The following is a 7405-nucleotide window of genomic DNA, read 5'->3' as shown; positions in this document are numbered from 1 at the left end:
CATGCTATAGCATTGGCAAGAAGGGGAAAGGTGTAAAATAAAACATAAAAAACACATCCCTTTGATTATTTTCAGAACATTCCCACAGGCACAGTCTGAGTCACCATTTTCTTTATTCTTGACTCAAAATACGTAAGCTATTGAGTGTCTCACTGGTTAGATGACCGTGTATAAAGAATGAAGGGCTTTATACTTTTCTCATGTGTAATTCTCCATAAAAGCTGATGCTATTAATAAGTTTTCCTGACAGAAGACACAGGGTAGCACAGTTGAAAAACAGACCTAAAGATAAACAGGACATATCTTCATTGAATAACTTCATTAAAATAGAAGGCTGTCAAAGTAATGTCAGCTTGGTGTTTCTGCTTGCCCCCCTGTGATTATAGCATCATAACGTACATCTTGATAGTAACTTGTTCACAAAGGAATGTAATTGCATCTTTTCACCCAACCATATCTTTCAAGATATTATTGTGTAAGATATTGTAGCCTTTATATGAGACTACTGCAGAAACGATAATAATTAAAACTCAGTAATGGTTCAAAATAACTCAGAATGATCCTAAAGGAAAACGTAACAACAAATATTTGTCATTATAATTTCCTTTGTAGTCTCAGATAAAGGCTACAATATACTGAACAGCATGTTTAACTAATACATACTGAAATGACCTTGACGGTTGTATAGCTCTGCAACTTGTATATTACTGCAGGGATGGAAATACATATAATTTCTCCAAGGAGATGGTGAAAGATTACATCAAAGCTCACAAGCACGACAGTGGCTGCCAACTGAATCTGACCCTTCTGATCTGGTATATTTCTCATTTATAATGTGGCCCTAGGGCATAGTGCCTTTCTCTTCTCACTCAAATCCTGCTTGAAAACCAGTATTGTACAAGCAGGACACATGAATAGTAGACATCTCTGTCTTGGGTATCACAGTTGTAATGACACAGTATAGAGAAGAGCAATTAGGCTAATCTCAGGACAAAATAAGAACTAGTCTAAAAATTGAATGTGATCAAATTCAAAATTATATAGTTTAGGTTCATCCAAGTTATTATTTTAAATGGAAATGAGAAGTCTTTTAAAACAAATATTAAATGTGTGCAATAATTAACAATGCAAATATGTAATAATGTGAGGATCTTATGGTTCCAACACTCCTTAGACAATATCATTGTAACAGGACCGAGACTGGATGGAGAAGAAACTACGTCACAAAAGCAAGGACTGTAGTTAATTTATTTATGCAAACAAAAGAAACAGTATTTCAAAATAAACCCATAATAAATGGAAGTATGGGTTATACTGTAATGTCGAGCACGTTGTGAGGGAAAAAAGACTTGAGGAGACCAGATGGAATTCGAAATTGCTGTTTTTAATAACTAAACTTAAAATAAAACAAACAGCGAATCCCTGTTCGGGCTGGGGTTCACGCCAAAATAATCAAATAAAACTAATGCCCTCACTCACTGCTCTTTCATTCATTTTTATCTTCTCTCAGACACTCACAGACACACTTTGGGTTCTTCTCACTGCTTCTCAGGTGAGGCCCTCACTTTCAGCCTCACACTCTGTCCCTCACAGCAACCAATCCAGTCTCAGTCTGCACGCCTTCTCCTGCTCGTGGCTCTCCCTACTTATAGCCTCGGGGGAGGGTTCTGCCCACCATGTGCACGCAAACACAAACTAATGACGTGCCCCGTACCCTTACAATACACATAACACTAAACGAGACATTACAAAGTTATATTTTAGACTCATCGGACCATTGAATTCTGTTAAAGAATGCCTCATATTTCTTGGCTTATTTAAGATGTTTTTTTTTTAATTTGTTTTATTAATTTTCTTTAAATGTGGTTTGCAGTGAGGTCTACATGTACACAACTCTTGTGTGTTCTCTGTTTTTTGTACAGTTCTTTCATGCACTATTGTGCCTGATGCTTCTAAATTTTTCTGTAAATCCTTCGCTTTTAATCCTGGATTTCTTTTGCTGCTCAGACAGTTCACCTTCCTGTTGTACCTGTAATTTTCTTTGGCTGTCAACTTTTCAGTTGAATTTGTTCTGTGGTACTTCTTGATTGTGGATTTTTTCCTTTGCTGTAGTTTGCTTTGAGTGCTTTTCTCAAATGTGAATCCAACTCCTTTGTCTTGACCATCATCTTCTGTGTTGACAAACCGTTTTTTCTTCAACAGATGTTGGAAATAATTACCTCTTTTTCTGGTTATTGACTTTATAATGCAGCGTAGTTACTGTCTAATGATTTTCAATAAATTAATATATTTTTTATTTAGTTATATTATATTTATACAGACTTTTAATGTAAAGGTACCAATACTTTTGTCATCAACAAATATTTTATTTTTATAAAGATTGTGAATTTGTGTATTTTGGTCGTATTAATTAGTAGCGACTGTTCACTAAATGCTTATATTAAACATTTCTTGAATTATCTTATATTAAGTTGTAGGGTGCTGTTACGGGGTACACCCCGAGCCTGTGCATATTATGTTTTGTATTTTGTATTTGTTGTATTATTATTTAAAAACATATTGTTTAAATTGTATAAAGCATTGCTTGATTAATTTATTATTAATTTGGAGACAGTCATATAAACCCACAGCTTTGGCTGAAGTGTGTGTTCGGAGGTGGAACGAGGGTCGGAGGCAAAGCAAAGCAAAGTAAAGCTTATTAAATATAAACAATTGTTACGCGTGCTGGTTATACACCAGCACAATACCTTTTTACAATAAACCGGTGCATCAGCGCATTTATTCATATCCCAGCACTGTTGTCTGTGTCTCCTGTCTTCCGGGTCTGATGTCATCACCTGCCATTACTGTCGCATATGGTGTCCTGTGTAGGATTAAACGACACCTCCACGTATCAGGCCAGGGATACTGCGGGTGCAGTTTTTTTTTTCAAGAATAGTGTTTTTGAAGGTGTTTTTTGAAGAAAAAAAGGGATTGCAACAAAAGATGGGAAGAAATAACCACAAGAAGGTGGGGCAACAGCAGTGCGGGACTGGTCGCAAGTCCTGCCGCATCTCTGCCATGCTGGATATATGCCTGTGGCAAAGTGCCCCGCCCCTGTGTGCATTTGTGTGTTCTATGTTGTATGTATGCGTGCGTATGTCAATGTTGGTGTATAGATTGGTACACGGGATATAAACAGGTCTGTGTTTCACGTGTGTTTAAATTGTATATTTGTATTTAGGCACGGGATTGCACATCACGCACGTGCATTTAAAATATAATATGCGAGCACGGGGTTGCACAGAATTAATTCACGTGCTGGGATTCAAGTGAATAATTAATTAGTAATTGAATCCCAGCACAACAGTATATATAGACGCACATTTCATTCAGTCAGGGTTAGGTGTTCGGTGAGTGGAGAACGGGATTGGAGACGGAGGTGAAGTAAAATAATAATAACAGTAAAAGTAATAGTTAACGTGTTTTCACTCACCGTGTTTGTTCGTCTGTCTGTCCTGCACCGTCTGTTTAGTGTTTAGTCGTTTTGTATGTCTGTTTATTTTGGCTATAGTGCCGTGTCCTGTTTTGTGTACCGTTTAAAACCTTTTTATTTGTTAATAAACGCTGAGTGCAGCCATTGCACTCAGCTCATCATCACCACCGTCTCTGTCTGTGTATTCCTGTCTGGTCTGACGCCACCCACTCTGGCCGTCTTTGTGACACGTGGTGTCTTCGTGGGATAGCCGCGCCTCCAAGCGTCAGACCAGGAGGGGTCTGGATTAAAAAAAAAAAAAAAAAAAAAAAGATTACAAATATTGTTTTGGGGGAAAAAAACAAAACAAAAAAAAAAATCAATGGCAGAAGACGCCATCAAACTGCAGGGCTGGTTCCTGGAGAATGCTGGGCTGGAGGCCCAGTCTCTGCCCATAGTCGTCCGGGTCCTGTGGATGATGGACAGTGAGAGATGGGAGGCATATCAGCAGGAACACACCCCAAACACCTTGGAGGAGGGTGTGGAGTTTGTCCTCAACTACCTGGAGGCAACCATAAATGGAACAGCAGCCCAGGTAGCAGGACCACCAGCAGAGGAGTACCTGCTGTCCCCATCTCCACCAGCAGAGGGTGAGTACCTGCTGTCCCCATCTCCACCAGCCGAGGGTGAGTACCTGCTGTCCCCATCTCCACCAGCAGAGGGTGAATGCCTGCTGGTTTTGCCTTCACAGCCCAAGCGGGAGGCAGAGACGGATAAAGAGGTGAAGGACAGGGAGGAGGAGTGCCGCCTAAGGGCCAGGCATCCACGGCGATGTAACAAGCCATCGCCGGGGTGCCTCCTCTGCGACCAGGATCACCTGTTCGCCCACTGTCCCTTCCGCAGTTATGGGGAGGAGCCTGAGCGTCCACAGCCCAAATGGGAGGAGCCTGAGCGTCCACAGCCCAAATGGGAGGAGCCTGAGCGTCCACAGCCCAAATGGGAGGAGCCTGAGCGTCCACAGCCTGAGTGGGAGGAGCCCGAACGTCCTACGCCTGAGTGGGAGGAGCCCGAACGTCCTACGCCTGAGTGGGGGGAGCCCGAACGTCCACAGCCCAAGAGGGGGGAGTCGGTGCGTCCGCAGCCCAAAAGGGAGGAGTCGGTGCGTCCACAGCCCAAAAGGGAGGAGTCGGTGCGTCCAAAGCCCAAAGGGAGGCAAGTCGGGGCTTCCACAGCCCTGGGACCCAAGCCACCAGCAGAGGGAAAATGCCTGCTGGTTCAGCACCAAGAGCCGGAAGGGGAGGGGTTACAGGCTCAACCCCCTGAAAATTTTTGGGGGGGAGAAGGGCAGGATGCTGGTGTCCCCCAGCAGCCTCTAGCTATGCTGCTGAAGGCAGCACGGCGCGCACATGCCCAGCCGCCACAGCAGAGGGAGCCAGCACCGCCAGGAGCAGAGGAGCTGGAGCTGCCTCTGCCTCCACCACCACCAGGAGCAGAGGAGCTGGAGCTGCCTCTGCCTCCACCACCGCCAGGAGCAGAGGAGCTGGAGCTGCCTCTGCCTCCACCACCGCCAGGAGCAGAGGAGCTGGAGCTGCCTCTGCCTCCACCACCGCCAGGAGCAGAGGAGCTGGAGCTGGAGCTGCCTCCACCACCGCCAGGAGCAGAGGAGCAGGAGCTGCCTCTGCCTCCACCACCGCCAGGAGCAGAGGAGCTGGAGCTGCCTCTGCCTCCGCCACCGCCCGGAGCAGAGGAGCTGGAGCTGCCTCTGCTGCCCGTACCTCCGCAGGGAGTACGGTGGCCGGAGCCCCAGAAAGGGGAGCTGCCGGCCACGAAGAAGGGGGAGGAGGTCTGGAGACCACTTTCCCCAGCAGCAGTTTCGCTGCAGGAGTTCTTGTGGCCGGAGCCCCACAGGAGGGAGCTGCCGGCTACGAAGAAGGGGGAGGTTGGGGGACCACCCCCCCCCCGCAGCTTTTTCGGTGCAGGACGGGACCAGCATGCTGTCAGCCGTGCCACTACCGGCAGGGGAGCTGACAGCATTGCCAGCCATGGGCCTACTGAAGCCTCCCTTCCCAGCCCGAGACTTTGTCCTGGACTGCTGGATTTTTAAGGGGGGAGGTGGCCGTTGAGGCCATGTGTGCTGCGCACAAGGGGGGGTATATGTGGCAAAGTGCCCCGCCCCTGTGTGCATTTGTGTGTTCTATGTTGTATGTATGCGTGCGTATGTCAATGTTGGTGTATAGATTGGTACACGGGATATAAACAGGTCTGTGTTTCACGTGTGTTTAAATTGTATATTTGTATTTAGGCACGGGATTGCACATCACGCACGTGCATTTAAAATATAATATGCGAGCACGGGGTTGCACAGAATTAATTCACGTGCTGGGATTCAAGTGAATAATTAATTAGTAATTGAATCCCAGCACAACAGTATATATAGACGCACATTTCATTCAGTCAGGGTTAGGTGTTCGGTGAGTGGAGAACGGGATTGGAGACGGAGGTGAAGTAAAATAATAATAACAGTAAAAGTAATAGTTAACGTGTTTTCACTCACCGTGTTTGTTCGTCTGTCTGTCCTGCACCGTCTGTTTAGTGTTTAGTCGTTTTGTATGTCTGTTTATTTTGGCTATAGTGCCGTGTCCTGTTTTGTGTACCGTTTAAAACCTTTTTATTTGTTAATAAACGCTGAGTGCAGCCATTGCACTCAGCTCATCATCACCACCGTCTCTGTCTGTGTATTCCTGTCTGGTCTGACGCCACCCACTCTGGCCGTCTTTGTGACAATGCCTCACCTGTCTAAAAGGTGAGGAATGGTGCTGTGCCGTTGGTGAGGTCGGGCACATAGCACCCGACCATCCCACTCCATGGCAGGAGGTGGAACTGGGGCCACAGGCACAGCAGGGGGGCCGCTGGGACAGCTACTTCCGCCTAGTCGAGGCCTCGAGGTGGTGCCCTTCCTACCTGGAGGGGGGGTCACTCCGTCATTAACTGCCCCCGCCCTGGAGAGGAGGTGGAGGAGGGATGACCAGAGGGCAGAAGCCCCGCTGTCTCAAGCGCAAGAGGGAGAAGCCCCGCTGTATCCAGTGACCGAAGGAGAGCCGCACCAGTCCCCAGCGACTGAAGGAGAGCCGCATCAGTTTCCCACGCCCGAGGGAGAGCCGCACCAGTCTCCAGTGACCGAGGGAGAGCCGCACCAGTCTCCAAAGATAGGAGACTACCTGCTGCTCCCACCTCCACCGCTAGAGGGAGACTACCTGCTGCCCCCGCCTCTACCACAAGAGGGAGACTGCCTGCTGCTCCCGCCACCACCACCAGAGGGAGACCACTTGTTGCTCTAAACTCTACTGCCAGAGGGATACTACCTGTTGCTCCTGTCGTCTCCCAAGGCTCCTGTCGCCTCCCAACTCCTGCCCGAGCCTGCAAAGCCTGCACCGCCTAGGGCTGCAAAGCCTGCATTGCCTAGGGCTGCCAAGGGAGGCCTGCTCGTCATCGCTTGGGGAGGCCTGCTCGCCATCGCCTTGGAGGCCTGCTCGCCCTCGCCTGGGGATGCCTGCTCGCCATCGCCTGGGGATGCCTGTTCGCCATCGCCTGGGGATGCCTGTTCGCAATCGCTTGGGGATGCCTGCACGTCACTGCCCGGGGATTTCTGGTATTCACCAGGAGCAGCTTTGCCGCTGTTGGAGTGCCCTGTGCCGCTGGTAGCAATTGCGCTGTCAGCCTTGCCCTTGCAGGCTGCACATCTGGAGGTAGCAGCATTTCCACTGCTGGAATGTGACACCCTGCTGTCAGCCTTTTCACTGCAAGCGGGGCCACTGGAGGAGGACCTTGCCCTGATGTCAGCATGTGCGCTGACAACATTAACACCTGTGGGCCCCTTGATGCCTCCGTTTCTGGCCCCGGACTACCTGAGAGACTTTTGGGATTTTAAGGGGGGAGGAGGCCGTTGCTACA

This window comes from Acipenser ruthenus, chromosome 4 (assembly GCF_902713425.1).
Source record: "Acipenser ruthenus chromosome 4, fAciRut3.2 maternal haplotype, whole genome shotgun sequence".
Taxonomy (NCBI): Eukaryota; Metazoa; Chordata; class Actinopteri; order Acipenseriformes; family Acipenseridae; genus Acipenser; species Acipenser ruthenus.
This window is presented reverse-complemented; position numbering follows the sequence as displayed.